Genomic DNA, 9,141 nt, shown 5'->3' on the forward strand with positions numbered 1-9,141 from the left:
AATATTTAATTTCATTTGTAGTGGCCAAAGTCCCAATACTTGGCACTACTGGTTGCCGACGCTCAAGTTCTAAGTTCAGACGTGTGATGTGTACAAAACCTGATGTCCAAACATTTCCTTTAGTGTTCAACATAAAGGTGTTTATTCTCCATAAAGTCCTATACTTCATCTAATAAAATAATAAACATAAATGCACAGAGCACCAGCCTGCCTCACCCTCACAGTCAAAGAACTGTGTGCCTCTCACACCGACAACATCTGTCTGTGATTACAGAGCCTCTTAAATAGATGAGCAATTAGGGTGTGACCAGGCCCTTAACTTCAGTGACATCATTAATCATCAATATGGCTAAAATGGCTCTTACACCCGCCCCCAATTGCTACTGGCGGGAGACATGCAATTCAAAAAACAAAATACAAAGAGCCATAATTAAAATCAAATGAAATTCAAAATGCAAATATAACTCGGGCAATATTCATAATTGCACAAACCAAACTCAAAATTTTAAGGCAGGTTTCAGATAGGGGAGGTGGTCAAGGACCAGTGTAAAGTCAGGTGTCTTCTGCTTTCATCTTTTTCTTCCTTGAGCTCTCCCATCGCTCTTTCGGGACCGTACCTATGTTCCCCAGGTTATATGTTCCCCAGGTTCTATGTTCCCCACTTCCCCCAAAAAAGGGTTCTATGTTCCCCACCCTGCTCCTCAAAAAAAGGTTCTATGTTCCCCACTAAACCAAATAAAGGTTCTATGTTCCCCGCTCACAAAAAATGCAGGAAATGGTGGGCGCAAACCAAAAATGCAGGTAATGGTGGGCCCTGGGCAATTAGCCTTCGGTATATCCTTTTCAATTAGAGACATGCTGTAAGAGTGCTCCTGGCACAAGCATTTCATTGTATGTCTGTACCTGTATGGATATGCGTGTGACAATAAACCTGAACCTGAACCTGAACCTGAACATGATCAACATTAGCCATCATCTGCAGTTTCCAGGTGCTTTATAAAGCAGATAAGAAAAGTGTTTTACACACAAAAGTAAATAGGCCTACAATTATACAAGCTGAAAGGACAACTTCACCCATTTTCAACTATCATCATATAATTGGTCTTCACTAATGCTTATTATAATATGTTATAACTTTTACTCTGTGTGTCAGAGGAGGTCTGTGGACACTACCAGTGACATAATAACTGGTGGCCCCCATCTTCACTTAATGTGGCCCACAAGTTAACATCAGAATTCTGATATATTGTTGATTTCAGCTGTCAAAAAACACGAAGCCTAATTCAGGTGCCCAGTTGTCCAGGTGCCCACATGTCCCTATAATGAACAGATGTCTCCACCCCTAAGTGCCCACTCGACTAGGTGCCCACTTGTCCAAATGCCCAGTCATCCCAAAAATATGGTGCCCAGATTTTCACTATATAGTATTTGTAATTGTTTCTTGCATTTTTTTATGAGCAGGGAACATAGAACTTTTTTTAGGTAAACGGGGAACATAGAACCTTTTCTTTGTCAAAGCAGGTGGGGAACATAGAACCTGGGGAACATAGAACCTTTTTTGGGTAAGAGGGGAACATAGAACCTTTTTTATAGGGGAAAATGGGGAACATAGAACCTGGGGAACATAGAACCTGGGGAACATAGAACCTGGGGAACATAGGTTGGACCCCGTAAATTTGGCTAGCATTTTCTAGCTTGAGTATTGGTCGAGCTTCACATGACAGTTAGCTTGCTGTAGAATAGTCACGTCGGCAACCACACTTGCACACCTCCACAATCTATAAGAAACAGCATAATTCATACATGCAATGATGTTTTCTAATAAATGTGAAACTTGAAGCTATCCACGGCAGAAGCTGGGTGTAAATCCCTTCTCTCCTTCAAAACCACTCTAAAAGACCATGCACTTACAGGTGGCTGCAGGAAAAAAAGAGTCAAAGCCTACTCCTCCTACCCTGATCGGTTTACTGTACTCTTAGCAGACCTTGTATCGAACTGTAGGGCCTATACCTTGGAAGTTGCCGCTGGAACAATGGACCTTTCCAAGGGGCCCAGCTAGATCTGTGCTCAGCCCTTTTTGATTGATTGAATACTTTAAGACAATTTTTAACAGTACAGGTAGCACAGTCAGAATAGTCTTCATTAAAGCCTTGCGTTACCTTAACACAAGATTTGTGTTAAGGCAATTTTAGTATCAGCTTGATTTGATAGGTAAGCTGTGACAATCTTGGATTATTTATTTTATGTGAGAGAGGCTGTCTGTGATTGTGAAATACATTACATACATACAGTGTCAATTATTAATTTCATGCTGAAATGTAATGTGATGAGTAGCCTTCAAGAGATCAAAATAACATTACGTGAGCCACTTTTTTATTGCCTGACATGCTTTTATACCAGCCAGACATGTCCGACATGCCTACAGTATAAGTAGGCTATTAGTAGCAAAATCTACTTTCACCACTGAATATTAACCTATTCCAAATAATATATTTGACAAGACATGCTGACACCAAGTGAAGAAACCCAGCACCCTGCCGCTCTCCAATTATACATTATACAGATTATTTGTATGCAGTCAGCGGTGATTAAATTTAATATCCACTGGCAAATTGATACCAGCAAGTAACTTCTTCTCAAAACTCCATACCAAGTATGGGCTGAATGTTGGAAGTATCATTTACAGTTCCTTAATGTGGCTTATTAATAGATCTTAAATCGTTTTATGGCTGGGGGGTATTGCCATTGTGGCATAGTGGTAATAGGCCTATTTAAGTTATTGCCAGACAACGCCTCCGGGGGAGTTGTGCCCCCAGAAATAGCTAGATAATAGAATTATTGAATTTAAACACCCTGATGTATATGAAAAGCATACATGTTGGTTTTACATTAATAAAAGCAAGGCAGAAACATGGCTCTGATATCAAAATACATGATCTTTATTTATACAGTTGTCGCTAATAATAATAATAAAATGTCATTTATTGAGTTAGAATCATAACCCAAATAAATAAATAAAACCACTTGGAGAATAATAAAACAGACATACAATGTTAGTGTAGAGCCAGCAACAAGGAGGGATCTGATCGGCTCGGCTCTGTGGCCAGTGTTTCAATAGAATGTGGTCACAGTGATGTAAATAAAGCAAAGCAGCAGTTGTGTCGTTGGCCCTGAAATATCAAGTGGCTGTGTTAAAATACTATTTAATAATATTTATATTCAAAGAGACAACAGCAGAGAGATGAACAGTGAACCTACCACTCATTCTCTGCCGGTCAACTGCCTGATCAACAATTTAACAGGGGGTTCCCTGCGGATCAACTTTTATCAACTTTTTTATAAAAAGTGATTTTTTAGATATTTTTTTTGCGGAAAAAACATGTGTTTCGCACGAAACACCTGTTTATTAACTCAGGCGGCACACACAATGTACGTCCTGTCTGCACAGCGGCCCCCGGGTAGAAGTTAGTAAACTAGAAAGGCAAAACAAAGCCCAATGTTTAACCTGGTGAAAACACCAAACGAACATATACTGCAGAGAGGGAGGACTGCCAACATACCTGATGTGCGTGGCAATAGATCACCGCACAACAGAGCAGCTCCAGACAGTGTTTGTAGCACAAAGCTAAAAAGACAACAACACAGTCAAGTTTAAGTACACTGCACAGCATATACTGGCAATTGCTTAAGCAGCAAGACTAATAAAAATTATAAAGAAAAAGAAAATATCTGCTCTCTCTCTCTTCAGCTGCATATGAATAGTTTTCTGTATATTTTATCATCATCCCCAAATGACTAGTCTCTATTGTATTATCTAATATTTGATATGACATCAGATTCTTGTTCTCTTCAGCAAAAGCTGTATAGTGTACAGTCATCGAAATCTGCATAATTCAAGTCATCCTCCGAGTCACACGCTTGTGTCAGTGTGATGTAAAACGGATATAATGTGCCCATTATATGGAGATCTCTGTATCTCTCAGTCCTTGTCAGTGTGATGTCAGTGTGACATCAGTGTGATGTAAAAAGGATATGTGCTCATATATGGAGATCTCTATCTCTCAGTCCTTGTCCCCTTTTATGGGCATATTGGTTCTACTGAAAAATGTTGTTTTGTACAACTGTACATCATGCAAGTACAGTAACGGCAGGCGAAGTGCAGGGGAATGCACTCTCTCTCTTTTTTTCAGTTTTAACAATACAGGACATACTGTACTAGACAAAACTAGAAGCAGTGCTCTTCCGAGCACAGGTCTTCACCAGGCCAGGCGTCCTGGTGGTGCTAAAGCATGGCATGTGTTCTTCACCAATCTTAGACCTTTCATGGCGCCACCATGAGGCTGATTTGAACATTTTGTAGTGTAATTTCTTCCTTGGCCTTTTGCGAATGTGCGTGCACAATCTCATTATAATTGCACGCTGTGTTCATGATTTGAGGCATTTTGTTCGAAACGGATCAATCCTGCAAAGTTTGAAAGCCAATCTCAGCCAATCAGGATGGATATGGACAATCAAACAGATACATGTCGATCACATGACTGTAGAGATACTGTCTACCGATTTGCGTGATTTTTGGACAAAATCTGTAGGCGTACTGGCCAAAAGGTAGTTTTGCACAAATTGGCCTCCTGGTGGCTCTAGAACAGGCCCATGTGAAAAATGTGGGGCAGAGGTTCTGAATTGGCATCCAGGGAGTGGGTGTGCTCAGTTTGGCAGCAACCGGGCCAACGCCTCCGGAGATTAGCTGGTAACAAACTTTATGGACGGACGGACGGAGGCGAAAACATAGTCTCTCCCCATGCCTTCGGCTGGTGGAGACAACAATACAATACGAGTAATACAACATACTAAACAGACCACAACATCTACCCACCTACCCACAGCCCTGAGGAGAGAAGAATTGAGTTAAACACAATATTGTGTACAAATAAGATAAGATAAGATATAAAATAAAGGTGGTAATATAATAAAATAGAAAAAATATATATAATAGTAATCAATCAGTGGAGGTCATAGAGTTGATGGTGTGATAGAAATGGGTCCCATGTTCGATGGAACCCAATCAAGGAGCCTCGAACTGCAAATGTAATTTTCTCTAAGTGAAGAAATGATGTCGGGTCTTTTAACCAAGATGTTGTTTGAAGGGCTCAAGGACTATTCCATTGCAGCAATATATGACGTCTAGCAATAAGAGAAGCAAATGCAACCAGATCTTTCTGATGCCTATTAAATCTGCCCACAGCAGGAGACACAACCAAAAATAGCAATCAGTGGACAGGGAGAAACCACGGAAATGGTATCAAAAAAGGACGTCCAAAAGGAAAAAAAGCTTTGGGCAGGAGAAAATTGTGTGTGTGTGATCTGCAGGGGAGGGATGACATCTGTTGCAGGAGTCTGTTGTGTGTGAGACCATCCTGCTAAGCTTGGCCCTAGTGTAGGGAAGCCTATGAACTACCTTAAATTGAATTAGGCACATACGGGCACATATACATGCAAAGTTTATTCTATATAATACTTCACTCCACCAGTCCTCCCCTAGTCTCGGCTCGGGATCCAGGCATAGTCCTCCCCCAGCTCAATCTCGAGTTCACTCTCCCATGTGCATTTACATGAGTAAATGCACAAAAGTAATGGCATCAAAATATACTTAATGTACCAACAAGTACTCATTATGCACTCATTATCCCAACCCCCCCCCCCCCCCCTCCCAATCCACAGTTTGAGAACCACTGGTCTATTCATCAAACCCACCAGATTTGAGGTAGTTTAGGCTACTTTGAATCTGCTTGATTTGATAGGCAAGCTGACAAACTTGGACTGTATCAGTTGTAGGAGAGAGGCTGTGTGTGCAATTATACAAGTGTCTGTTAATAAATGTATTTATGGTGAAATGTAATGCTGAAATGAAATGTGATGAGCACAAGGAATAGAAATGACGTTAGGTAAGACGCCTTTTTACGGGCTGCTCATGCGCTCAGGGAGGCTGAGTGGTCAACAGGTCAAGTGCCATCGCCCCTACATTTTTATTGAAGACAGTGCCATTAAGCCTAGCCTGATGCCAAACTATTTGTTGGAGATGTTCACAACTTAGGTACTTTTACTTTAGTGGAGTATTGGCAATTTCCAATAGTGAAAAAATATAAATAGTAAAAGATGTGAATACTTCTTCCACTGAGAAATACTCAAGTAAGATGACAACTTACATTATTTGAGTACATTTACTTATTTACTTTCCTCAATGAATATCAAAATGATGTATCTGGCCAAGTCATGCTGTCATGACCAAAACATAGCACCCCAGACCCCAGCCAATTATGCTATTTTTATATCACACCCACTGGCATGGACATAATCCATATATCCAAGGAGCATCAAGTATCATGGGAATGATTTGGCTACAGTTTAAAGGACCTACACCATGAATTTTCACTTTTTCTATTTTAAAACCTTTTTTTGGGGTCCCACTGGCACCTTCTATCCTCACAAAGTCCTATTTCTGACCGTTGTGTCTTTCTCTGGTTTTGGGCAGACAGAGATGAAAAGCTTTCCACGGGTTCTCAGAACAGTGCTGTTCTGAGAGTTGACGAGAGTGACGTCACTCTCGTTCCCCCCCCCCCCCCCCCCCGCCCTTCAGGTAAAAACCAGAGCTACTCTTCTAGACCCAGCCCCTCATTTGTTTCTAATTTGCTTAGCCTCCACTTCCATCTGCAGCTGGCTTACTGTTCTGGGGCTGCTCACTCAGTGCTCTCACTCACTTTTATTCTATGAACATTTTTGCTATCAACATGTCCAAGGAGAAGTCTTAACGTCTTAACGGATTGCACTATAAATGTGACGTTATAGACTGCGAGGACCCAAGCTTCGTCCCTTCTAACAAGGAAACAAAAGACCTATTTTTAATGATCCGAGGCCTTCTGAAGCCTGGGCCTAAATTTTCCACGGTGGCCGGGTGGGAGCTCGCGGTGGCCGGGTGGGAGCGAGCCGCGGAGCTCGCCGCGGTGGCCGGGTGGGAGCGAGCCGCGGTGGCCGAATCCACCGCGATTTCTTAACCAAGTAGCTGCTTGTCACGGCCGGGACCGCCGCAGCTCCGACCCGGTGGACAGAGCGGCGGCCCCGGTCGCGACAAGCAGCTCCGACCCGGTGGACAGCGGCGGTCCCGGCCGCGACAAGCAGCTCCGACCCGGTGGACAGAGCGGCGGTCCTGGCCGCGACAAGCAGCTCAAGCAGACTGTCCCGGTCCTCCCTTCACTCTCCCCGGCTATAGAGAGCTTAATCACTGTCCCCGGCTAGAAAGAGCTCCACACCCCGCCTCTCCTCTCTCTATCCACGGCTACACGCCGCCTCTTCTATCGCTGTCCCCGGCTATAGAGAGCTGGCCACCCCGCCTCACTCTTCACTATCTCCGGCTAGAAAGAGCTCCACACCCCGCCTCTCCTCTCTCTATCCACGGCTACACGCCGCCTCTTCTATCGCTGTCCCCGGCTATAGAGAGCTGGCCACCCCGCCTCACTCTTCACTATCTCCGGCTAGAAAGAGCTCCACACCCCGCCCCTCCTCTCTCTATCCACGGCTACACGCCGCCTCTTCTATCGCTGTCCCCGGCTATAGAGAGCTGGCCACCCCGCCTCACTCTTCACTATCTCCGGCTAGAAAGAGCTCCACACCCCGCCTCTCCTCTCTCTATCCACGGCTACACGGGGCCGCTGCTGCCCGCTGCGCTGCAGATGAAAACGCTCCAAGCCTCCAACCAGGAGGAAGAGGATTTGACAGTAGGCTTATATCATACAACCTAGGCCTACAGTAGGCTATAATCAGAGCTGGAACATTATCCTATTTTTGTATTGGCCCAATATTACATTATTTGTTGTCGACAACGTTGGAGAGGGGGGAGGGGGAGGGTGGAAAAACCCCACTAGATGCGCCACTGAGCAAACAAAGGCCGTTTTGGTATTGCAGCTGCAGGGCCTAATAATAGCACAGCTATAAGAAACAAGAGGAATGGTCAGGGTGTGTGTTGGGGGTTAAGACCTGTCTAAGACTCAATTTTGAGCATATATTTATACAAAAAATATAGTTTTAAAAGCATGGTGTAGGCCCTTTTAAGGATATTCTTGCAATGTCAAGAGCAATGAAAGTGCCTTTAAAGGCAATTCCTACTTTTACTTTCTGCATAGCATGCAATTGACAACCAATATAAGCATGCTGAGACCGGGTTGACACGGACTCATTGGAGAGGTGTTCAGAGTTACATTTGGTGGTGAGTGAGTCGTCCTCTGTCCTTTTTAGTCATATAAAGAGAGATATTAGCTATTCATAATCATATACTGTAAATGTTTAATTGTTAACTGTTAGATATGCATACTGTAGTCATATAAATGTAGACATGTTATGACTACAGACAGTCATGTTAAAAATGAATAGCTAACATTGTTAGCTATTCATTTTTAACATGACTGTCTGTAGTCCATACATAGTAACACATAGTTACAAACATGATCCAGGTCTATATTGATGTTATATTGTACAGACTGAAATGAATGATTGTGTATTATTTTATTTAGAATGATATGGTTTAGGCCAGATTGGAATTTGCTTCTGTTCATTTCCATTCAGACATTTCAATTATTGAAATAATAATTTGAATGTACTTTTACATCCAATTATTATTTTAGAGTAGCAATAGTTTTTAATTATGTACAGTCTTTGGCTACCCACGTCTGAATGTAACCTTAATTCATACAATTAAAAATTGTATTACAAAGAAAACACATTTTAGCATTGCTTCAGTTAAAAAAAGAAGAAAAAAGGCAAGAAAGAAAAAAGGCTGTAATGACAAAAAATTACTTGTTGAAATTAGGAATAAATGCATGACAAACAAACAAATGAAAATAACGGAATAGGCAAGCATCATTTCATTTCATGTAATAATCAATATAATATTGACATTTAAAAATATCTCTCTTATGAAGTGGTGGTGGTAAGAATGAACATTAGCATTCATATTAATTCATGATTATAAATTGTATCAATTCATTCAACTCATATTAATGCCCTCAAAATCATGTTTTTTCCCCCCCCTCACTTAGGGTTTCTTACAAGGTGCCATTGCAACTGGTAGAGGGGAAAAGTGAGTGTTTTATC

The sequence above is a fragment of the Nannobrachium achirus genome, assembly GCF_963921795.1.
Source record: "Nannobrachium achirus genome assembly, chromosome: 12".
In the NCBI taxonomy this organism is placed as follows: Eukaryota; Metazoa; Chordata; class Actinopteri; order Myctophiformes; family Myctophidae; genus Nannobrachium; species Nannobrachium achirus.